This window comes from Schistocerca americana, chromosome 10 (assembly GCF_021461395.2).
Source record: "Schistocerca americana isolate TAMUIC-IGC-003095 chromosome 10, iqSchAmer2.1, whole genome shotgun sequence".
NCBI lineage: Eukaryota > Metazoa > Arthropoda > Insecta > Orthoptera > Acrididae > Schistocerca > Schistocerca americana.
In genome coordinates, this window is record NC_060128.1 from 41,520,605 (window position 1) to 41,548,330 (window position 27,726).

The window sequence follows — 27,726 nt, forward strand, 5'->3', positions numbered from 1 at the left end:
AAGAGGAGATACGAATTCGAATCACAGTCCAGCACCAAATTTTTCAACGTCTCTAGTTCAATCAAGTACAAGTAAAATAGACGGCTAACAGTTCATCAAATAAAATAAAATTTTCTAATGTAAGTAAGTTTACTGGTGACAGTATTTCTGTTTACCCTGACCTCCACCTATGTCATTTTCCAACGTGAACCGGCTCTGCCCAGTTTGGAATGAAGGAACGTGATGTTTAATGCGGATTCTGGATTATAACAGCTTTCTCTTGAGGTTACCATAGGTAAAGTAAATCTGTTTGTGCCTCTTAAAAGTAAATGCCTGAACTCACATATTGCACTTGTGATAGTTCGTTCCACCGAACCATGGAACCGTGCGACCGCTACGGTCGCTGGTTCGAATCATGCCTCGGGCATGGACGTGTGTGATGTCCTTAGGTTAGTTAGGTTTAAGTAGTTCTAAGTTCTAGGGGACTGATGACCTCAGCAGTTAAGTCCCATAGTGCTCAGAGCCATCTGAACCACCGAACCATTGTGGCCATACTTCCCAGCCCCAGGAATGTGCTGTAATGCATGATGTGCTTAGCGTACTAAACTTGTCACGGTGGAAAAAAAACGCGAGTCTAATAAATGGTTAAGTAGAAGCAAGCTTCTGACGTGGAGATTATGCTATTCTCATGTCTGCAGGATGTAAAGACTCTTCTAGGCGTCATAGCCTCGATTTGAAGCCATTTTGAAATTTTCACTAATTCAGGAAATTTCTTAGTTCGAGAAAATCCACTGTGAATTGTGAAGTTACCGGAGAATTCGATTATCACCGTCATTATTACTATCATTTTCTTTGTACCGCTGCTGGAACACATGTGCTTGAAGATCATTTAAGTCCTTTTGGTCATTATAAAAGTAGTTGCCCAAGAACAAGTTCCTTCCTTGTCTACGGAATCCCTGTCATGTTAATATCAAACATCAGCAATTACTCGTAGATCACATTAAAACTAAAGTAATTGATGAAGACGTTACTTGATAACGAAAACGCGCTGCCTTTCTTCATTTACTTGCGCCTAGAAATGGCTGTCGAATACTGCCAAACCAAAAGCCAAGGGATCTTACTGCCTTCCAATATACGTCGCCGTCAGTTCTTCCGTATGATTTGGTCGACGTGACCTGTTTCAAGTCGTGTATGACACAGAACGTTTTAGAAAATAAATTGTTTTCCTTTGCAATAAACAGAAAGATTTTCATTCTAAGCCATCCAAGTCCAAAATTTTCGCAATATTAGCTCAAATTTAATATTCGCTTCCATAATGTAAGGAAAGTATTTCACAGTAGCAAAACCCGCATCCGACTCACTGTCCTTACACTTAGTCGCTGGCCATCAATTCTAGCCCAAAGTGACGCCAGTTTAAGTAACCTAATGTAGCGAAGACTGTTTGCCAGTGCTCTTTCTCACCGGAAAACATGCAATTCACTCATTGGGCTCCATAAGTCCACTGTAACAGTAATTTCTGTGTGTATGCAATGCTTACGGATTGTAGAATTTAGTGGTGCTCTCCCTTCCACTTCTGTGTACAATATGCCTGACCTAAGCGGGCCCTTTGTCATTACAGGCCCTGGGCGGTGCAACATCACATTGACAACAGTAGTGTGCTTATACTGACAACCTCATTGTTCGTTTTACCCGATTTTGTAATCATTTAAGTAAAACTACATGACCTTCGAGTGGGAGACATTTCGTCCCCCTTTTCCTTCTGTGAAATTTGTCAGTAAGCTTTTTGCCTTCGAACCAGCGAAATGCGGCAGAGTACGGCTGGTAAACGATTTACAAACCACTATTTAGTGCCGCTAACACGATTTCTTTAAACATTGGCGTAGCTGAAGGAATTTAGTTTCTTCTTAAATCGTCTTATGCAGCAACGTTCACAGATATCTCAAATAGGAAAAGCTCTTTATCCAGGTACGAAGGTTGTAAAACAAACTTCCCACAGTTTGTGTCAGGTTGTTCTTTTCGTCTGATAGCACTGCGTAAGTATTTTGTGTAAGAGGTATTAAAGTAGTGTTCCTGTAGCTGTGGGAATCATTGGTAGAAAGCGAGTTTCACACCAATGGGTACAGTACTGATAAATATTCAAAATTATTATCAACCAAAGTCTGCGTTCATCCACAAACAGAGGCGTATTTGTAATATTGAAGCTAGACTACGGATCCTTGTCTTCCTTGAGTGGGCATTGGAAGGCGTTTACACACACGTATACGAGGGTAATCCCAGAGGTAAGGTCTATTAAGGGACACGCAAGTGCCAACGCAGGCACAAACGAGAGATCCTTAATTTTAATAGCAAGCAGAAACCCCAGTGTTGGCTGCATGGTGGCAAGGTGATGAAGAGCAAGACTATGGATACGAAGGTCTCATGTTTGATCCCTCACCAGTCCCACGATTTTTATGTGCCGTTTTACACATATTTCCCCTGGGGCAGTGTTTGTTGATGTGAAAAATGCCGAGTTGCACTGTGGTCCGAAAGCCACGTAAAACTGTAGGTTCCCCTATTAACTGGCTAGGTAAGTCAAGTCAAAGGTCGGATGAAAGCAACAGCATACCACCTCCAACAAGACCGTGCCTATTAAAGCAATGTGGTGTTCAAACCGCTCTTGTGACTGATGACTGCTTTACTTTCTATGGGTTCCAAAACTAATGATCTTCGGGTTATTGTCATTTTTGTGTTTTCATGCTGTTGCTTTGATGCCAGTAAACGTAAGTAACCGGCCGAGCACTGCCGATGCTGTCGACCCCAGTTACAATTTTGGTCAAGGCTACGTTTCAGTCGAATACCTCTATGGGCCTTTCTGCGTATTTCAAGATATACTTTTATACACTTGGTACGCTTCCAAATTGATATCTGATAGAGCTGTATTTAGCGACATGAATCAGATATGTTTTCCGTGCAATATATCGGACAACACGTCAGTGCAGCAAGATTTCGTTTATGTGTTGCGCATGGTGCAAGAAATATTTGTGGTTTGCTTGCTTCTGTGATAGGTTTCACCGCACTGAATGCGAGCAAGCTCACAAATAGACTGTCAATAACTGGAATTACGCAATAACACACTTAAAAGTTGTATTTTTGCATTATGTGTCCCGATGAAAATAACTGTAAACAGAGGTTATATGCCTACTTCCTTATTATCGCGCTTCTCGATGCTTTCCTCAAAAAATTAAAATAAAAATAAAAAGAGAGAGAGAGACAGAGAGAGAAAATAGAAATGTATTTCAAATATCAGCTCAGTGACGCCATGTTCGTCTCGTGTTGTAAAGCAAGGATAGATGATAGGTAATATCTCGTTGTACTAGCGATATGTATGGTTACGGGGTTCTTTGTTTTCTCTCTGCAAACAACTAGAACAGAACTCAGTAACAAAGTGGTAAGAACACCTACTCAGTGCGCCAATTAAACACTCAGCCATTCTTGGTTATTTTGTAAATCGTCTGTAATGCAGTAAACATTCTTGATTATTGATTTGTAATTACTACCATTGTTATTGTTATTCGCCACCACACAACAGCTTTCCTATCACTCATTGCCGCCGATGCACGTAACGAATGGATCAGGATGAATGGAATGTGGGATGTTTCGACACGGAGAACATACACATTTATCTCGGCGTCTTGTTGTGGGGCGGCGATTAATTTGAAAATTATAAAATCTGATTGCTGTATAAATTCTTGCATGTTGAATCAGTTTCTGGCTTTTAGAATGTTGTTAATGCTGTCTTTCGCCGTTCTCAACACTGGCTCTCTATTTACCTTTTAGCACCCAGAAAGTGATTTAACAAAACGTGGAGCCAGTAATTAGAGATCCTAGTGCCCACTTTATCTGAGAATATCATTATAGATGCAGCTTATAGCTCTGAGGAATTAGGAGATTGTCCGGGATTTCTAATCAAAAACGGTTTTCCAAAATAGTTGAGTATATTCTGAAATTCACTGATAAAAAACACAAGTATCCCTACAACCTAACTAACAGAGCAGTTCAGAGTCTAATGCGCTGATGCAACTATAAATGTCCGAATTAAATGTTACAAAGAATGCTCGCCATAATTTGATGAAAATATTTCATCAAACGCCACGCTAAATATTTGGTAGAATGTCTGTCCCGCGACGGCACGTGAAAATACGACAATATGCAAACTGAAGCTAGATAATGAAAATCATCCCAGAATTAACACTTCACTTGGAATGTTTTCATGGTTCCGCGTATCTCTAGTAACTTAATATGGCACCCGAGGCTGCTTGTAGCAGTGACACTGATGCGACGCGACTCCCGACACAGATGGCGTGTCATTCAGCGTCTGGAGAGAACTGGGGCCTTGCTTCCTTGCGCAGCGTTCTTATATATAAAGCCGCGGTGCGGACGGCTAAGGGAACGCCTGATCAAATCGGCTCTCTCGACTAGCCGCTGGGCTAGTAACGCACCACTTCAAGTTACATAATAATTTATAGCTTCCTTTGCTGATGGCTGATGAAGCTCTTAATTTAAAGGAGCATTCAGCATGCAGGTAAGTATTGATAATAAAATTTTGACGTGGCTAAGTTAAATATTTTGGGCGAGAGAATTAATTAAATTACACTGCACGCAGTAGATGAGCTCTGAACTGGCCCTTTTGAGATCCGCTATCGCTATAATTTTATAGGTATTCAAAAGAAACTTTTCACATCTTCATAGTCATAGCGGACCTCCAACCTATTTAAATCTAAACATCCTAGCCTTATTTATTAGCCTACTTAATCTATCTTGCTTCCTTCAGTTTTGAGACGAAAACCAGAAAATCATGAATTTCCACTAAATTTCTTAATTTGTGAAATCCAAAGTACTGTTTTTAATAAATCATTATGAAAGATGAATCTAAATATAAATTTTGAAGTCTCTAGCTCTTTTCTGTTGCGCCAATGATTTTTCCAGAAAAACGTCCAAATTTCGAAAATGGCTGAAGTTATCGAACTGATATTTAACACACATTAATTTAGTATTATTCCTGACATGCTAGAAAAGTTTTAGGCCATTTGCTTGACTTTTAAGGTTTGTTGTTGTTGTGGTCTTCAGTCCTGAGACTGGTTTGATGCAGCTCTCCATGCTACTCTATCCTGTGCAAGCTTTTTCATCTCCCAGTACCTACTGCAACCTACATCCTTCTGAATCTGCTTAGTGTATTCATCTCTTGGTCTCCCTCTACGATTTTTACCCTCCACACTGCCCTCCAATACTAAATTGGTGATCCCTTGATGCCTCAGAACATGTCCTACCAACCGATCCCTTCTTCTGGTCAAGTTGTGCCACAAACTTCTCTTCTCCCTAATCCTATTCAATACTTCCTCATTAGTTATGTGATCTACCCATCTAATCTTCAGCATTCTTCTGTAGCACCACATTTCGAGAGCTTCTATTCTCTTCTTGTCCAAACTATTTATCGTCCATGTTTCACTTCCATACAAGGCTACACTCTATACGAATACTTTCAGAAATAACTTCCTGACACTTCAATCAATACTGGATGTTAACAAATTTCTCTTCTTCAGAAACGCTTTCCTTGCCATTGCCAGCCTACATTTTATATCCTCTCTACTTCGACCATCATCAGTTATTTTGCTCCCCAAATAGCAAAACTCCTTTACTACTTTAAGTGCCTCATTTCCTAATCTAATTCCCTCAGCATCACCCGATTTAATTTGACTACATTCCATTATCCTTGTTTTGCTTTTGTTGATGTTCATCTTATATCTTCCTTTCAAGACACTGTCCATTCCGTTCAACTGCTCTTCCAAGTCCTTTGCTGTCTCTGACAGAATTACAATGTCATCGGCGAACCTCAAAGTTTTTATTTCTTCTCCATGAATTTTAATACCTACTCCGAATTTTTCTTTTGTTTCCTTTACTGCTTGCTCAATATACAGATTGAACAACTTCGGGGAGAGGCTACAACCCTGTCTTACTCCCTTCCCAACCACTGCTTCCCTTTCATGTCCCTCGACTCTTATAACTGCCATCTGGTTTCTGTACAAATTGTAAATAGCCTTTCGCTCCCTGTATTTTACCCCTGCCACCTTTAGAATTTGAAAGAGAGTATTCCAGTCAACATTGTCAAAAGCTTTCTCTAAGTCTACAAATGCTAGAAACGTAGGTTTGCCTTTCCTTAATCTTTCTTCTAAGATAAGTCGTAAGGTCAGTATTGCCTCACGTGTTCCAGTGTTTCTACGGAATCCAAACTGATCTTCCCCGAGGTTGGCTTCTACTAGTTTTTCCATTCGTCTGTAAAGAATTCGTGTTAGTATTTTGCAGCTGTGACTTATTAAACTGATAGTTCGGTAATTTTCACATCTGTCAACACCTGCTTTCTTCGGGATTGGAATTATTCTATTCTTCTTGAAGTCTGAGGGTATTTCGCCTGTTTCGTACATCTTGCTCACCAGATGGTAGAGTTTTGTCAGGACTGGCTCTCCCAAGGCCGTCAGTAGTTCCAATGGAATGTTGTCTACTCCGGGGGCCTTGTTTCGACTCAGGTCTTTCAGTGCTCTGTCAAGCTCTTCACGCAGTATCATATCTCCCATTTCATCTTCATCTACATGCTCTTCCATTTCCATAATATTGTCCTCAAGTACATCACCCTTGTATAGACCCTCTATATACTCCTTCCACCTTTCCGCTTTCCCTTCTTTGCTTAGAACTGGGTTTCCATCTGAGCTCTTGATATTCATGCAAGTCGTTCTCTTATCTCCAAAGGTCTCTCCAATTTTCCTGTAGGCTGTATCTATCTTACCCCTAGTGAGATAGGCCTCTACATCCTTACATTTGTCCTCTAGCCATCCCTGCTTAGCCATTTTGCACTTCCTGTCGATCTCATTTTTGAGAAGTTTGTATTCCTTTTTGCCTGCTTCATTTACTGCATTTTTATATTTTCTCCTTTCATCAATTAAATTCAATATTTCTTCTGTTACCCAAGGATTTCTACTAGCCCTCGTCTTTTTACCTACTTGATCCTCTGCTGCCTTCACTACTTCATCCCTCAAAGCTACCCATTCTTCTTCTACTGTATTTCTTTCCCCCATTCCTGTCAATTGTTCCCTTATGCTCTCCCTGAAACTCTCTACAACCTCTGGTTCTTTCAGTTTATCCAGGTCCCATCTCCTTAAATTCCCACCTTTTTGCAGTTTCTTCAGTTTTAATCTACAGGTCATAACCAATAGATTGTGGTCAGAGTCCACATCTGCCCCTGGAAATGTCTTACAATTTAAAACCTGGTTCCTAAATCTCTGTCTTACCATTATATAATCTATCTGATACCTTTTAGTATCTCCAGGGTTCTTCCATGTATACAACCTTCTTTCATGATTCTTAAACCAAGTGTTAGTTATGATTATGTTGTGCTCTGTGCAAAATTCTACCAGGCGGCATCCTCTTTCATTTCTTAGCCCCAATCCATATTCACCTACTATGTTTCCTTCTCTCCCTTTTCCTACACTCGAATTCCAGTCACCCATGACTATTAAATTTTCGTCTCCCTTCACAATCTGAATAATTTCTTTTATTTCATCATACATTTCTTCAATTTCTTCGTCATATGCAGAGCCAGTTGGCATATAAACTTGTACTACTGTAGTAGGTGTGGGCTTCGTATCTATCTTGGCCACAATAATGCGTTCACTATGCTGTTTTTAGTAGCTTACCCGCATTCCTATTTTCCTATTCATTATTAAACCTACTCCTGCATTACCCCTATTTGATTTTTTGATTTTTAAGGTATTGCGCAACATTTATGACGTCAGAGCTAGTTACTGCAGACTGGCTGGCACACAATGGAAACTGATGTGAATTTACTACAGCGTGAGTAGACTGCTTCCCTACATCACCCTCTACTTAAATTTTTTGTTTATGAATGTTAATGAATGAAAAAAAAATTTAATTACAAAAAGGGAAGCAAGAGTACAGTTTAACTCCCTATGAAAAATCAAAATTGAAATATAAACCTGTAGAAACATCAAAGAAAACTGATTACCTACATTAATTATTTAAATTGTAGGCATGTTCACTGCCTTTAAAAACAATGTCATTACTCAAAATTTTAAGCAAAGTCAATGAAATATTTTGGCATACATATTGCCTTAGACAAACAAACACATACAAATTGAAAATTTATGAAAATCTTAGATCCATTAAATACATTTTTACATACACAAATTCAAATAAAATAACATGATACATAAACAGATGATTGTCTCTTAGCAGTCTTTCCTAAACCTGAAAGAAAAGTTCACAAATAATTTTTACACACGTGGTTGTAGCCGCTTTGGCTGGCGTTCTACACTTCCATTCACAAGGGTAGAAGAGAGGAAGTTGCTATGGTGTGCGTCCTTCACGTTCCCTCTCAATTACATGGGGAAAGGGGAGGGGTCACTGTGAGTTGTGTCCAAGTCACTCCACGCTTTCACGCAGCTACCAGGCTGCCATTATCTGGTTTGTCCTGTAGAACAAACAAAAAGAGTGCCTCAGACTCTGTTCACTTAATATCTATGGGTGGGTCACAATGAAATGGGGATATATACATTTTATCCTTCAGTATGTTACTGGAACAAAGTTAACAGAATTTTTTTTTCAATTCTACTCTTACAGTTACTTAACTGTCGTAAAATCGGTCAACAATTGGCTCAAAACGCCTTTAGTCACTTACAAGAGAAAATTTTATGCTCAAGGCATATAATCATAAATCCTATTTAATCTGAATTTATTATTTCTGGGCCGGAACACTGATCCAATGCTCGGTACATTCCTGATACATTTGTATTTTAAGCACTTAACTGACTCATCTTTGATTACCTTATTCTTAGAGATAGTATGAGTTTGATTAGTGGTTGTTTTCTCAGCATCTTAGTACATGTAAGTAACTTTTGGTAATAGTACAGTTGTGAGTGTTCAAAACACACTACGTTTAGTTGACTACTAAATCCACTTATTGGTCATCTGCTGTTGTCAGTTCCACATCTGCAATTAGGTACTTACTTATTTTGAAGCGTATTTATGCTGAGCTAAAATAATGTTTCACGTCTGTCAGTATGTTATTTATTTATTTTGCTAGTGTATGTACTTATTTAACACTCACTCTATTAATATTTAAAGCATAGGATAGCACATTTATTTCATATTCATAGTGTACTGCAGCTGATTAGTTTGCTCACGTGGCAATCCATTTCCACTCGATCGGACGCTGAAACCTCAGGTAGTCTCTCTCAGACCTACCACTAAAGTGCATCAAGTAATTATGGACGAGCGTAATGCTAAATTCCTTAATACAAAAGGCACAATGCCGCCTTAAGTACAAGAGGACTGACTCTCTAACTTTCTATGATTGGAACCTCTCCTGTGAGTCCAGTTTTAGATTACGATGCTTCACATCAGGTTTACTGTATACCTTGGCCCTTCTTATTGACGATGAAACACAGAAATTGCATCCGAATGTAATACAAAAGGCACAATGCCGACTTAAGCACAAGAGGACTGACACTCTCACTTTCTATGATTTGAACCTCTCCTGTGAGTCCAGTTTTAGATTATGATGCTTCACTTCAGGCTTACTGTATCCCTTGGACCTTCTTATTGACGATAGAACACAGAAATTGCATCCGAATTTAATACAAAAGGCACAATGCCGACTTAAGTACAAGAGGACTGACACTCTAACTTTCTATGATTTGAACCTGTTCTGTGATTCCAGTTTTAGATTTCGATGCTTCACTTCAGGTTTTCTGTATCCTTTGAACCTTCTTATTGACGATGAAACACTGAAATTGCGTCCGAATTTGAAACAAAAGGCACAATGCCGACTCAAGTTCAAGAGGACTGACACTCTAACTTTCTATGATTGGAACCTCTCCTGTGAGTCCAGTTTTAGATTACGATGCTTCACTTCAGGTTTACTGTATCCCTTGGACCTTCTTATTGACGATGAAACACAGAAATTGCATCCGAATCTAATACAAAATGCACAATGCCGACTTAAGTACAAGAGGACTGAGACTCTCACTTTCAATGATTTGAACCTCTCCTGTGAGTCCAGTTTTAGATTACGATGCTTCACTTCAGGTTTACTGTATCCCTTGGACCTTCTTATTGACGAAGAAACACAGAAATTGCATCCTAATTTAATACAAACTCACAATGCCGACTTAAGTACAAGAGGACTGACACTCTCATTTCCTATGATTTGAACCTCTCCTGTGATTCCACTTTTAGATTACGATGTTTCACTTCAGGTTTACTGTATACCTTGGAGCTCCTTATAGATGATGAAACACAGAAATTGCATCCAAATTTATTACAAAATTCACAATGCCGACTTAGTTACAAGAGGACTGACACTCACTTTCTATGATTTGAACCTCTCCTGTGAGTCCAGTTTTAGATTACGATGCTTCACTTCAGGTATACTGTATCCCATGGACCTTCTTATTGACGACGAAACACAGAAATTGCATCCGAATTTAATACAAAAGGCACAATGCCGACTTAAGTACAAGAGGACTGACACTCTCACTTTCTATGATTTGAACCTCTCCTGTGATTCCAGTTTTAGTTTCCGATGCTTCACTTCAGGTTTACTGTATCCCTTGGACCTTCTTATTGACGATAGAACACAGAAATTGCATCCGAATTTAATACAAAAGGCACAATGCCGACTTAAGTACAAGAGGACTGACACTAACTCTCTATGATTTCAACCTCTCCTGTGAGTCTAGTTAGATTCCGATGCTTCACATCAGGTTTACGGCATCCCTTGGACCTTATTATTGACGATGAAACACAGAAATTGCATCCGAGTTTAATACAAAAGGCACAATGCCGACTTAAGTACAGGAGGACTGACACTCTAAATCTCTATGACTTCAACCCCGTCTGTGAGTCCAGTTTTAGACTCCGATGCTTCACTTCAGGTTTACTGTATCCCTTGGACCCTCTTATTGACGATGAAACACAGAAATTGCATCGCAATTTAGTACAAAAGGAACAATGCCGACATAAGTACAAGAGGATTGACACTCTAACTTTCTATGATTTGAACCTCTCCTGTGAATCCAGTTTTAGATTCCCATGCTTCACTTCAGGTTTACTGAATACCTTGGACCATCTTATTGACGATGAAGCACAGAAATTCCATCCTAATTTAATACAAAAGTCACAATGCCGACTTAAGTACAAGAGGACTGACACCCTAACTTTCTACGAATTGAACCTCTCCTGTGAGTCCAGTTTTAGATTCCGATGCTTCACTTAAGGTTTACTGTATCCCTTGGACCTTCTTATTGTCGATGAAGCTCAAAAATTGCATCCGAATTTAATACAAAAGGCATAATGCCTACTTAAGTACAAGAGCACTGACACTCTAGTATTCTATGATTTGAACCTCTCCTGTGAGTCCACCTTTAGATTCCGATGCTTCACTTCAGGTTTACTGTATCCCTTGGACCTTCGTATTAACGATGAAACATAGAAATTGCATCCGAATTTAATACAAAAGGCACAATCCCGACTTAAGTACAAGAGAACTGACACTTTAACTTCCTATGATTTGAACATCTCTTATGATTCCAGTTTTAGATTCCGATGCTTCACTTCAGGTTTACTGTATCCCTTGGACCTTCTTATTGACGATGAAACACAGAAATTGCATCCGAATATAATACAAAAGGCACAATGCCGACTAAAGTACAAGAGGACTGACGCTCTAACTTTCTATGATTTGAACCTCTCCTGTGAGACCACTTTTAGATTACGAAGCTTCACTTCAGGTTTACAGTATCCCTTGGACCTTCTTATTAACGATTAAACGCAGACATTGTATCCGAATTTAATACAAAAGGCACTATGCCGACTTAAGTACAAGAGGACTGACACTCTAACTTTCTATAATTTGAACCTCCACTGTGAGTCCAGTTTTAGATTCCAATGCTTCACTTCAGGTTTACTGTATCCCTTGGACGCCCTCATTGACGATGATACACAGAAATTGCATCCGAGTTTAATACAAAAGGCACAATGCCGACTTAAGTACAAGAGGACTGACACTCTAAATTTCTATGATTTGAACCTCTCTTGTGAGTCCAGTTTTAGAATCCGATGCTTCACGTCAGCTTTACTGTATCCCTTGGACCTTCTTGTTAACGATGAAACACAGAAATTGCATCCGAATGTAATACAAAGGGCACAATGCCGACGACTTAAGTACAGGAGGACTGACTCATTAACTTTCTAAGATTAGAACCTCTCCTGTGAGTCCACTTTTAGATTCCGATGCTTCACTTCAGGTTTACTGTATCCGTTGGACCTTCTTATTAACGATGAAACACAGAAATTGCATCCAAATTTAATACAAAATTCACAATGCCGACTTAAGTACAAGAGGACTGACACTGTAACTTTCTATGATTTGAACCTCTCCAGTGAGTCCAGTTTTATATTCCGATGCTTCACATCAGGTTTACTGTATCCCTTGGACCATCTTATTGACGATGAAACACAGAAATTGCAACCGAATTTAATACAAAAGGCACAATGCCGACTTAAGTACAAGAGGTCTGACACTCTAATTTTCTATGATTTGAACATCTCCTGTGAGTCCAGTTTTAGATTCCGATGCTTCACTTCAGGTTTACAGTATCCCTTGGACCTTCTTATTGACGATGAAACACAGAAATTGCATGCTAATTTAATACAAAAGTCACATTGCCGACTAAAGTACAAGAGGACTGACACTCTAACTTTCTATATTTGAACCTCTCCATTGAGTCCAGTTTTAGATTCCGATGCTTCACTTCAGGTTTACTGTATCCCTTGGACCTTCTTATTAACGATGAAACACTGAAATTGCATCCGAATGTAATACAAAAATCACAATGCTGACTTAAGTACAAGAGGACTGACACTCTAACTTTCAATGATATGAAAATCTCCTGTGAGTCCAGTTTTAGATTCCGATCCTTAACTTCAGGTTTATTGTATCCCTTGGACCTTCTTACTGACGATGAAACACAGAAATTGCATCCGAATTTAATACAAAAGGCACATTGCCGACTTAAGTACAAGAGGACTGACACTCTAATTTTCTACGATTTGAACCTCTCCTGTGAGTCCAGTTTTAGATTACGATGCTTCACTTCAGGTTCACTGTATCCCTGGGACCTTCTTATTGATGATGAGACACAGAAATTGCATCCGAATTTAATAAAAAAGGCACAATGCCGACCTAAGTACAAGAGGGCTGACACTCTCACTTTCTATGATTTGAACCTCTTCTGAGATTCCAGTTTTAGATTCCGATTCTTAGCTTCAGGTTTACTGTATCCCTTGGACCTTCTTATTGACGATTAAACACAGAAATTGCATCCGAATTTAATACAAAATGCACAAAGCCGACTTAAGTACAAAAGGACTGACACTCTCACTTTCTATGATTTGAACCTCTCCTGTGAGTCCAGTTTTACATTACGATGCTTCACTTCAGGTTTACTGTTTACCTTGGACCTTTTTAATGACGATGAAACACAGAAATTGCACCCGAATTTAATACAAAAGGCACAATGTCGACTTAAGCACAAGAGGACTGACAGTGTAACTTTCTATGATTTGAACCTCTTCTGTGATTCCAGTTTTGGATTCCGATGCTTCACATCAGGTTTACTCTATCCCTTGAACCTTCTTATTGACGATGAAACACAGAAATTGCATCGAATTTAAAACAAAAGGCACAATGCCGACTAAAGTACAAGAGGACTGACACTCTAATTTTATATGATTGGAACCTCTCCTGTGAGTCCAGTTTTAGATTACGATCCTTCACATCAGGTTTACTGTATCCCTTGGACCTTCTAATTGACGATGAAGCACAGAAATTGCATCCGAATTTAACACAAATGGCACAATGCCGGCCTAAGTACAAGTGGACTGACCCTCTCACTTTCTATGATTTGAACCTCTCCTGTGAGTCCAGTTTTAGATTCCGATGCTTCACTTCTGGTTTACTGTTAACCTTGGACCATCTTAATGACGATGAAACACGGAAATTGCACCCGAATTTAATACAAAAGGCACAATGCCGACTTAAGCACAAGAGGACTGACACTCTACCTTTCTATGATTTGAACCTGTTCTGTGATTCCAGTTTTTGATTCCGATGCTTCACTTCAGGTTTACTGTATCCTTTGAACCTTCTTATTGACGATGAAACACTGAAATTGCGTCCAAATTTAAAACAAAAGGCACAATGCCGACTCAAGTTCAAGAGGACTGACACTCTAACTTTCTATGGTTGGAACCTCTCCTGTGAGTCCAGTTTTAGATTACGATGCTTCACATCAGGTTTACTGTATCCCTTGGACCTTCATATTGACGATGAAGCTCAGAAATTGCTTCCGAATTTAATAAAAAAGGCACAATGCCGACCTAAGTACAAGAGGACTGACCCTCTCACTACCTATGATTTGAACCTCTCCTGTGAGTCCAGTTTTAGATTCCGATGCTTCACTTCTGGTTTACTGTTAACCTTGGACCTTCTTATTGTCGATGAAACACAGAAATTGCATCCGAATTCAATACAAAAGGCACAACGCTGACTTAAGTACAAGAGGACTGACACTTTAGCTTTCTATGGTTTGAACCTCTCCTGTGAGTCCAGTTTAAGATTACGATGCTTCCCATCAGGTTGACTGTATACCTTGGACCGTCCTATTGACGATGAAACACCGAAATTGCATCCGAATTTAATACAAGAGGCACAATGCCGACTTCAGTACAAGAGGACTGACACTCTAACTTTCTATGATTGGAACCTCTCCAGTGAGTCCAGTTTTAGATTACGATGCTTCACATCAGGTTTACTGTATCCCTTGGACCTTCATATTGACGACGAAACACAGAAATTGCATCCGAATTTAATACAAAAGGCACAATGCCGACTCAAGTACAAGAGGACTGACACTCTCACTTTCTATGAATTGAAACTCTCCTGTGAGTCCGGTTTCATATTACGATGCTTCACTTCAGGTTTACTGTATCGCTTGGACCTTCTTATTGACGATGAATCACAGAAATTGCATCCGAATGTAATAAAAAAGGCACAATGCCGACTTAAGTACAAGAGGACTGACACTCACATTTTCTATCATTTGATCCTCTCTTGTGATTACAGTTTTATATTCCGATGCATCACTTCTGGTTTACTGTATCCCTTGGACCTTCTTATTGACGATGAAACACAGAAATTGCATCCGAATTTAATACAAAAGGCACAATGCCGACTTAAGTACAAGAGAATTGACACTCTAAATTCCAATGATTGGAACCTCTCCTGTGAGTCCAGTTTTAGATTACGATGCTTCACTTCAGGTTTACTGTATCCCTTGGACCTTCTTATTGACGATGAAACACAGAAATTGCATCCGAAGTTAATACAAAATGCACAATGCCGACTTAAGTACAAGGGGACTGAGACTCTCACTTTCAATGATTTGAACCTCTCCTGTGAGTCCAGTTTTGGATTACGATGCTTCACTTCAGGTTTACTGTATCCCTTGGACCTTCGTATTGACGAAGAAACACAGAAATTGCATCCTAATTTAATACAAACTCACAATGCCGACTTAAGTACAAGAGGACTGACACTCTCATTTCCTATGATTTGAACCTCTCCTGTGATTCCACTTTTAGATTACGATGCTTCACTTCAGGTTTACTGTATACCTTGGAGCTCCTTATAGATGATGAAACACAGAAATTGCATCCAAATTTATTACAAAATTCACAATGCCGACTTAGTTACAAGAGGACTGACACTCACTTTCTATGATTTGAACCTCTCCTGTGAGTCCAGTTTTAGATTACGATGCTTCACTTCAGGTATACTGTATCCCATGGACCTTCTTATTGACGACGAAACACAGAAATTGCATCCGAATTTAATACAAAAGGCACAATGCCGACTTAAGTACAAGAGGACTGACACTCTCACTTTCTATGATTTGAACCTCTCCTGTGATTCCAGTTTTAGTGTCCGATGCTTCACTTCAGGTTTACTGTATCCCTTGGACCTTCTTATTGACGATAGAACACAGAAATTGCATCCGAATTTAATACAAAAGGCACAATGCCGACTTAAGTACAAGAGGACTGACACTCTAACTTTGTATGATTTGAACCTGTTCTGCGATTCCAGTTTTAGATTCCGATGCTTCACTTCAGGTTTAGTGTATCCTTTGAACCTTCTTATTGACGATGAAACACTGAAATTGAGTCCGAATTTAAAACAAAAGGCACAATGCCGACTCAAGTTCAAGAGGACTGACACTCTAACTTTCTATGATTGAAACCTCTCCTGTGGGTCCAGTTTAGATTACGATGCTTCACATCAGGTCTACTGTATCCCTTGGACCTTCATATTGCCGATGAAGCACAGAAATTGTATCCGAATTTAATACAAAAGGCACAATTCCGACCTAAGTACAAGAGGACCGACCCTCTCACTACCTATGATTTGAACCTCTCCTGTGAGTCCAGTTTTAGATTACGATGCTTCACTTCAGGTTTACTGTATCCCTTGGACCTTCTTATTGACGATGAAACACAGAAATTGCATCCGAAATCAATACAAAAGGCACAATGCCGACTTAAGTACAAGAGGACTGACACTTTATCTTTCTATGGTTTGAACCTCTCCTGTGATTCCAGTTTTAGATTACGATGCTTCCCATCACGTGTACTGTATACCTTGGACCGTCTTATTGACGATGAAACACAGAAATTGCATCCGAATTGAATACAAGAGGCACAATGCCGACTTAAGTACAAGAGGTCTGACACTCAAGCTTTCTATGATTGGAACCTCTCCTGTGAGTCCAGTTTTAGATTACGATGCTTCACATCAGGTTTACTGTATCCCTTGGACCTTCTTATTGACGATGAAACACAGAAATTGCATCCGAATTTAATACAAAAGGCACAATGCCGACTTAAGTACAAGAGGACTGACACTCACATTTTCTATCATTTGATCCTCTCCTGTGATTACAGTTTTAGATTCCGATGCTTCACTTCAGGTTTACTGTATCCCTTGGACCTTCTTATTGACGATGAAACACAGAAATTGCATCCGAATTTAATACAAACGGCACAATGCCGACTTAAGCACAAGAGGACTGACACTCTCACTTTCTATGATTTGAACCACTCCTGTGAGTCCAGCTTTAAATTACGATGCTTCACTTCAGGCTTACTGTATCCCTTGGACCTTCTAATTGACGATGAAACACAGAAATTGCATCCGAATTTAATACAAAAGGCACAATGCCGACTTAAGTACAAGAGGACTGACACTCTAACTTTCTATGATTGGAACCTCTCCTGTGAGTCCACTTTTAGATTACGATGCTTCACATCAGGTTTACTGTATACCTTGGACCTTCTTATTGACGATGAAACACAGAAATTGCTTCCGAATATAATACAAAAGGCACAATGCCGACTTAAGTACAAGAGAACTGACACTCTGACTTCCAATGATTGGAAGCTCTCCTGTGAGTCCAGTTTTAGATTACGATGCTTCACTTCAGGTTTACTGTATCCCTTGGACCTTCTTATTGACGAAAGAACACAGAAATTGCATCCGAATTTAATACAAAAGGCACAATGCCGACTTAAGTACAAGAGGACTGACACTCTAACTTTCTATGATTTGAACCTGTTCTGTGATTCCAGTTTTGGATTTCGATGCTTCACTTCAGGTTTACTGTATCCTTTGAACCTTCTTATTGACGATGAAACGCTGAAATTGCGTCCGAATTTGAAACAAAAGGCACAATGCCGACTCAAGTTCAAGAGGACTGACACTCTAACTTTCTATGATTGGAACCTCTCCTGTGAGTCCAGTTTAGATTACGATGCTTCGCATCAGGTTTACTGTATCCCTTGGACCTTCTTATTGACGATGAACCACAGAAATAGCATCCGAATTTATTACAAAAGGCACAATGCGGACCTAAGTACAAGAGGACTGACCCTCTCACTACCTATGTTTTGAAGCTCTCCTGTGAGTCCAGTTTTAGATTACGATGCTTCACTTCAGGTTTACTGTATCCCTTGGACCTTCTTATTGACGATGAAACACAGAAATTGCATCCGAATTTAATACAAAAGGCACAATGCCGACTTAAGTAAAAGAGAACTGACACTCTAACTTCCAATGATTGGAACCTCTCCTGTGAGTCCAGTTTTTGATTACAATGCTTCACATTAGGTTTACTGTATCCCTTGGACCTTCTTATTGACGATGAAACACAGAAAGTGCATCCGGATGTAATACAAAAGGCACAATGCCGACTTAAGTACAAGAGGACTGACACTCTCACTTTCTATGATTTGAACCTCTCCTGTGATTCCAGTTTTAGGATTCCGATGCTTCACTTCAGGTTTACTGTATCCCTTGGACCTTCTTATTGACGATAGAACACAGAAATTGCATCCGAATTTAATACAAAAGGCACAATGCCGACGTAAGTACTAGAGGACTGACACTCTAACTTTCTATGATTTGAACCTGTTCTGTGATTCCAGTTTTAGATTTCGATGCTTCACTTCAGGTTTACTGTATCCTTTGAACCTTCTAATTGACAACGAAACACCGAAATTGCGTCCGAATTTGAAACAAAAGCCACAATGCAGACTCAAGTACAAGAGGACTGACACTCTAACTTTCTATGATTGGAACCTCTCCTGTGAGTCCAGTTTAGATTACGATGCTTCACATCAGGTTTACTGTATCCCTTGGACCTTCTTATTGACGATGAAGCACAGAAATTGCATCCAAATTTAATACAAAAGGCTCAATGCCGACCTAAGTACAAGAGGACTGACCCTCTCACTACCTATGATTTGAACCTCTCCTGTGAGTCCAGTTTTAGATTACGATGCTTCACTTCAGGTTTACTGTATCCCTTGGACCTTCTTATTGACGATGAAACACAGAAATTGCATCCGGATGTATTTTAAAAGGCACAATGCCGACTTATGTACAAGAGGACTGACACTCTCACTTTCTATGATTTGAACCTCTCCTGTGATTCCAGTTTTAGGATTCCGATGCTTCACTTCAGGTTTACTGTATCCCTTGGACCTTCTTATTGACGATAGAACACAGAAATTGCATCCGAATTTAATACAAAAGGCACAATGCCGACGTAAGTACTAGAGGACTGACACTCTAACTTTCTATGATTTGAACCTGTTCTGTGATTCCAGTTTTAGATTTCGATGCTTCACTTCAGGTTTACTGTATCCTTTGAACCTTCTAATTGACAACGAAACACCGAAATTGCGTCCGAATTTGAAACAAAAGCCACAATGCAGACTCAAGTTCAAGAGGACTGACACTCTAACTTTCTATGATTGGAACCTCTCCTGTGAGTCCAGTTTAGATTACGATGCTTCACATCAGGTTTACTGTATCCCTTGGACCTTCTTATTGACGATGAAGCACAGAAATTGCATCCAAATTTAATACAAAAGGCTCAATGCCGACCTAAGTACAAGAGGACTGACCCTCTCACTACCTACGATTTGAACCTCTCCTGTGAGTCCAGTTTTAGATTACGATGCTTCACTTCAGGTTTACTGTATCCCTTGGACTTTCTTATTGACGATGAAACACAGAAATTGCATCCGAATTTAATACAAAAGGCACAATGCCGACTCAAGTACAAGAGGACTGACACTCTCACTTTCTATGAATTGAAACTCTCCTGTGAGTCCGGTTTCATATTACGATGCTTCACTTCAGGTTTACTGTATCGCTTGGACCTTCTTATTGACGATGAATCACAGAAATTGCATCCGAATGTAATAAAAAAGGCACAATGCCGACTTAAGTACAAGAGGACTGACACTCACATTTTCTATCATTTGATCCTCTCTTGTGATTACAGTTTTATATTCCGATGCATCACTTCTGGTTTACTGTATCCCTTGGACCTTCTTATTGACGATGAAACACAGAAATTGCATCCGAATTTAATACAAAAGGCACAATGCCGACTTAAGTACAAGAGAATTGACACTCTAAATTCCAATGATTGGAACCTCTCCTGTGAGTCCAGTTTTAGATTACGATGCTTCACTTCAGGTTTACTGTATCCCTTGGACCTTCTTATTGACGATGAAACACAGAAATTGCATCCGAAGTTAATACAAAATGCACAATGCCGACTTAAGTACAAGGGGACTGAGACTCTCACTTTCAATGATTTGAACCTCTCCTGTGAGTCCAGTTTTGGATTACGATGCTTCACTTCAGGTTTACTGTATCCCTTGGACCTTCGTATTGACGAAGAAACACAGAAATTGCATCCTAATTTAATACAAACTCACAATGCCGACTTAAGTACAAGAGGACTGACACTCTCATTTCCTATGATTTGAACCTCTCCTGTGATTCCACTTTTAGATTACGATGCTTCACTTCAGGTTTACTGTATACCTTGGAGCTCCTTATAGATGATGAAACACAGAAATTGCATCCAAATTTATTACAAAATTCACAATGCCGACTTAGTTACAAGAGGACTGACACTCACTTTCTATGATTTGAACCTCTCCTGTGAGTCCAGTTTTAGATTACGATGCTTCACTTCAGGTATACTGTATCCCATGGACCTTCTTATTGACGACGAAACACAGAAATTGCATCCGAATTTAATACAAAAGGCACAATGCCGACTTAAGTACAAGAGGACTGACACTCTCACTTTCTATGATTTGAACCTCTCCTGTGATTCCAGTTTTAGTGTCCGATGCTTCACTTCAGGTTTACTGTATCCCTTGGACCTTCTTATTGACGATAGAACACAGAAATTGCATCCGAATTTAATACAAAAGGCACAATGCCGACTTAAGTACAAGAGGACTGACACTCTAACTTTGTATGATTTGAACCTGTTCTGCGATTCCAGTTTTAGATTCCGATGCTTCACTTCAGGTTTAGTGTATCCTTTGAACCTTCTTATTGACGATGAAACACTGAAATTGAGTCCGAATTTAAAACAAAAGGCACAATGCCGACTCAAGTTCAAGAGGACTGACACTCTAACTTTCTATGATTGAAACCTCTCCTGTGGGTCCAGTTTAGATTACGATGCTTCACATCAGGTCTACTGTATCCCTTGGACCTTCATATTGCCGATGAAGCACAGAAATTGTATCCGAATTTAATACAAAAGGCACAATTCCGACCTAAGTACAAGAGGACCGACCCTCTCACTACCTATGATTTGAACCTCTCCTGTGAGTCCAGTTTTAGATTACGATGCTTCACTTCAGGTTTACTGTATCCCTTGGACCTTCTTATTGACGATGAAACACAGAAATTGCATCCGAAATCAATACAAAAGGCACAATGCCGACTTAAGTACAAGAGGACTGACACTTTATCTTTCTATGGTTTGAACCTCTCCTGTGATTCCAGTTTTAGATTACGATGCTTCCCATCACGTGTACTGTATACCTTGGACCGTCTTATTGACGATGAAACACAGAAATTGCATCCGAATTGAATACAAGAGGCACAATGCCGACTTAAGTACAAGAGGTCTGACACTCAAGCTTTCTATGATTGGAACCTCTCCTGTGAGTCCAGTTTTAGATTACGATGCTTCACATCAGGTTTACTGTATCCCTTGGACCTTCTTATTGACGATGAAACACAGAAATTGCATCCGAATTTAATACAAAAGGCACAATGCCGACTTAAGTACAAGAGGACTGACACTCACATTTTCTATCATTTGATCCTCTCCTGTGATTACAGTTTTAGATTCCGATGCTTCACTTCAGGTTTACTGTATCCCTTGGACCTTCTTATTGACGATGAAACACAGAAATTGCATCCGAATTTAATACAAACGGCACAATGCCGACTTAAGCACAAGAGGACTGACACTCTCACTTTCTATGATTTGAACCACTCCTGTGAGTCCAGCTTTAAATTACGATGCTTCACTTCAGGCTTACTGTATCCCTTGGACCTTCTAATTGACGATGAAACACAGAAATTGCATCCGAATTTAATACAAAAGGCACAATGCCGACTTAAGTACAAGAGGACTGACACTCTAACTTTCTATGATTGGAACCTCTCCTGTGAGTCCACTTTTAGATTACGATGCTTCACATCAGGTTTACTGTATACCTTGGACCTTCTTATTGACGATGAAACACAGAAATTGCTTCCGAATATAATACAAAAGGCACAATGCCGACTTAAGTACAAGAGAACTGACACTCTGACTTCCAATGATTGGAACCTCTCCTGTGAGTCCAGTTTTAGATTACGATGCTTCACTTCAGGTTTACTGTATCCCTTGGACCTTCTTATTGACGAAAGAACACAGAAATTGCATCCGAATTTAATACAAAAGGCACAATGCCGACTTAAGTACAAGAGGACTGACACTCTAACTTTCTATGATTTGAACCTGTTCTGTGATTCCAGTTTTGGATTTCGATGCTTCACTTCAGGTTTACTGTATCCTTTGAACCTTCTTATTGACGATGAAACGCTGAAATTGCGTCCGAATTTGAAACAAAAGGCACAATGCCGACTCAAGTTCAAGAGGACTGACACTCTAACTTTCTATGATTGGAACCTCTCCTGTGAGTCCAGTTTAGATTACGATGCTTCGCATCAGGTTTACTGTATCCCTTGGACCTTCTTATTGACGATGAACCACAGAAATAGCATCCGAATTTATTACAAAAGGCACAATGCGGACCTAAGTACAAGAGGACTGACCCTCTCACTACCTATGTTTTGAAGCTCTCCTGTGAGTCCAGTTTTAGATTACGATGCTTCACTTCAGGTTTACTGTATCCCTTGGACCTTCTTATTGACGATGAAACACAGAAATTGCATCCGAATTTAATACAAAAGGCACAATGCCGACTTAAGTAAAAGAGAACTGACACTCTAACTTCCAATGATTGGAACCTCTCCTGTGAGTCCAGTTTTTGATTACAATGCTTCACATTAGGTTTACTGTATCCCTTGGACCTTCTTATTGACGATGAAACACAGAAAGTGCATCCGGATGTAATACAAAAGGCACAATGCCGACTTAAGTACAAGAGGACTGACACTCTCACTTTCTATGATTTGAACCTCTCCTGTGATTCCAGTTTTAGGATTCCGATGCTTCACTTCAGGTTTACTGTATCCCTTGGACCTTCTTATTGACGATAGAACACAGAAATTGCATCCGAATTTAATACAAAAGGCACAATGCCGACGTAAGTACTAGAGGACTGACACTCTAACTTTCTATGATTTGAACCTGTTCTGTGATTCCAGTTTTAGATTTCGATGCTTCACTTCAGGTTTACTGTATCCTTTGAACCTTCTAATTGACAACGAAACACCGAAATTGCGTCCGAATTTGAAACAAAAGCCACAATGCAGACTCAAGTACAAGAGGACTGACACTCTAACTTTCTATGATTGGAACCTCTCCTGTGAGTCCAGTTTAGATTACGATGCTTCACATCAGGTTTACTGTATCCCTTGGACCTTCTTATTGACGATGAAGCACAGAAATTGCATCCAAATTTAATACAAAAGGCTCAATGCCGACCTAAGTACAAGAGGACTGACCCTCTCACTACCTATGATTTGAACCTCTCCTGTGAGTCCAGTTTTAGATTACGATGCTTCACTTCAGGTTTACTGTATCCCTTGGACCTTCTTATTGACGATGAAACACAGAAATTGCATCCGGATGTATTTTAAAAGGCACAATGCCGACTTATGTACAAGAGGACTGACACTCTCACTTTCTATGATTTGAACCTCTCCTGTGATTCCAGTTTTAGGATTCCGATGCTTCACTTCAGGTTTACTGTATCCCTTGGACCTTCTTATTGACGATAGAACACAGAAATTGCATCCGAATTTAATACAAAAGGCACAATGCCGACGTAAGTACTAGAGGACTGACACTCTAACTTTCTATGATTTGAACCTGTTCTGTGATTCCAGTTTTAGATTTCGATGCTTCACTTCAGGTTTACTGTATCCTTTGAACCTTCTAATTGACAACGAAACACCGAAATTGCGTCCGAATTTGAAACAAAAGCCACAATGCAGACTCAAGTTCAAGAGGACTGACACTCTAACTTTCTATGATTGGAACCTCTCCTGTGAGTCCAGTTTAGATTACGATGCTTCACATCAGGTTTACTGTATCCCTTGGACCTTCTTATTGACGATGAAGCACAGAAATTGCATCCAAATTTAATACAAAAGGCTCAATGCCGACCTAAGTACAAGAGGACTGACCCTCTCACTACCTACGATTTGAACCTCTCCTGTGAGTCCAGTTTTAGATTACGATGCTTCACTTCAGGTTTACTGTATCCCTTGGACTTTCTTATTGACGATGAAACACAGAAATTGCATCCGAATTTAATACAAAAGGCACAATGCCGACTTAAGTACAAGAGAACTGACACTGTAACTTCCAATGATTGAAACCTCTCCTGTGAGTCCAGTTTTAGATTACGATGCTTCACATCAGGTTTACTGTATCCCTTGGACCTTCTTATTGACGATGAAACACAGAAATTGCATCCGAATTTAATACAAAAGGCACAATGCCGACTTAAGTACAAGAGGACTGACACTCACATTTTCTATCATTTGATCCTCTCCTGTGATTACAGTTTTAGATTCCGATGCTTCACTTCAGGTTTACTGTATCCCTTGGACCTTCTTATTGACGATGAAACACAGAAATTGCATCCGAATTTAATACAAACGGCACAATGCCGACTTAAGCACAAGAGGACTGACACTCCCACTTTCTATGATTTGAACCTCTCCTGTGAGTCCAGCTTTAAATTACGATGCTTCACTTCAGGCTTACTGTATCCCTTGGACCTTCTAATTGACGATGAAACACAGAAATTGCATCCGAATTTAATACAAAAGGCACAATGCCGACTTAAGTACAAGAGGACTGACACTCTAACTTTCTATGATTGGAACCTCTCCTGTGAGTCCACTTTTAGATTACGATGCTTCACATCAGGTTTACTGTATACCTTGGACCTTCTTATTGACGATGAAACACAGAAATTGCTTCCGAATATAATACAAAAGGCACAATGCCGACTTAAGTACAAGAGAACTGACACTCTGACTTCCAATGATTGGAACCTCTCCTGTGAGTCCAGTTTTAGATTACGATGCTTCACTTCAGGTTTACTGTATCCCTTGGACCTTCTTATTGACGAAAGAACACAGAAATTGCATCCGAATTTAATACAAAAGGCACAATGCCGACTTAAGTACAAGAGGACTGACACTCTAACTTTCTATGATTTGAACCTGTTCTGTGATTCCAGTTTTGGATTTCGATGCTTCACTTCAGGTTTACTGTATCCTTTGAACCTTCTTATTGACGATGAAACACTGAAATTGCGTCCGAATTTGAAACAAAAGGCACAATGCCGACTCAAGTTCAAGAGGACTGACACTCTAACTTTCTATGATTGGAACCTCTCCTGTGAGTCCAGTTTAGATTACGATGCTTCGCATCAGGTTTACTGTATCCCTTGGACCTTCTTATTGACGATGAACCACAGAAATAGCATCCGAATTTATTACAAAAGGCACAATGCGGACCTAAGTACAAGAGGACTGACCCTCTCACTACCTATGTTTTGAAGCTCTCCTGTGAGTCCAGTTTTAGATTACGATGCTTCACTTCAGGTTTACTGTATCCCTTGGACCTTCTTATTGACGATGAAACACAGAAATTGCATCCGAATTTAATACAAAAGGCACAATGCCGACTTAAGTAAAAGAGAACTGACACTCTAACTTCCAATGATTGGAACCTCTCCTGTGAGTCCAGTTTTTGATTACAATGCTTCACATTAGGTTTACTGTATCCCTTGGACCTTCTTATTGACGATGAAACACAGAAAGTGCATCCGGATGTAATACAAAAGGCACAATGCCGACTTAAGTACAAGAGGACTGACACTCTCACTTTCTATGATTTGAACCTCTCCTGTGATTCCAGTTTTAGGATTCCGATGCTTCACTTCAGGTTTACTGTATCCCTTGGACCTTCTTATTGACGATAGAACACAGAAATTGCATCCGAATTTAATACAAAAGGCACAATGCCGACGTAAGTACTAGAGGACTGACACTCTAACTTTCTATGATTTGAACCTGTTCTGTGATTCCAGTTTTAGATTTCGATGCTTCACTTCAGGTTTACTGTATCCTTTGAACCTTCTAATTGACAACGAAACACCGAAATTGCGTCCGAATTTGAAACAAAAGCCACAATGCAGACTCAAGTACAAGAGGACTGACACTCTAACTTTCTATGATTGGAACCTCTCCTGTGAGTCCAGTTTAGATTACGATGCTTCACATCAGGTTTACTGTATCCCTTGGACCTTCTTATTGACGATGAAGCACAGAAATTGCATCCAAATTTAATACAAAAGGCTCAATGCCGACCTAAGTACAAGAGGACTGACCCTCTCACTACCTATGATTTGAACCTCTCCTGTGAGTCCAGTTTTAGATTACGATGCTTCACTTCAGGTTTACTGTATCCCTTGGACCTTCTTATTGACGATGAAACACAGAAATTGCATCCGGATGTATTTTAAAAGGCACAATGCCGACTTATGTACAAGAGGACTGACACTCTCACTTTCTATGATTTGAACCTCTCCTGTGATTCCAGTTTTAGGATTCCGATGCTTCACTTCAGGTTTACTGTATCCCTTGGACCTTCTTATTGACGATAGAACACAGAAATTGCATCCGAATTTAATACAAAAGGCACAATGCCGACGTAAGTACTAGAGGACTGACACTCTAACTTTCTATGATTTGAACCTGTTCTGTGATTCCAGTTTTAGATTTCGATGCTTCACTTCAGGTTTACTGTATCCTTTGAACCTTCTAATTGACAACGAAACACCGAAATTGCGTCCGAATTTGAAACAAAAGCCACAATGCAGACTCAAGTTCAAGAGGACTGACACTCTAACTTTCTATGATTGGAACCTCTCCTGTGAGTCCAGTTTAGATTACGATGCTCCACATCAGGTTTACTGTATCCCTTGGACCTTCTTATTGACGATGAAGCACAGAAATTGCATCCAAATTTAATACAAAAGTCTCAATGCCGACCTAAGTACAAGAGGACTGACCCTCTCACTACCTATGATTTGAACCTCTCCTGTGAGTCCAGTTTTAGATTACGATGCTTCACTTCAGGTTTACTGTATCCCTTGGACTTTCTTATTGACGATGAAACACAGAAATTGCATCCGAATTTAATACAAAAGGCACAATGCCGACTTAAGTACAAGAGAACTGACACTGTAACTTCCAATGATTGAAACCTCTCCTGTGAGTCCAGTTTTAGATTACGATGCTTCACATCAGGTTTACTGTATCCCTTGGACCTTCTTATTGACGATGAAACACAGAAATTGCATCCGGATGTATTTTAAAAGGCACAATGCCGACTTAAGTACAAGAGGACTGACACTCTCACTTTCTATGATTTGAACCTCTGCATGTGAGTCCAGTTTTAGATTACGATACTTCACTTCAGGTTTACCGTATCCCTT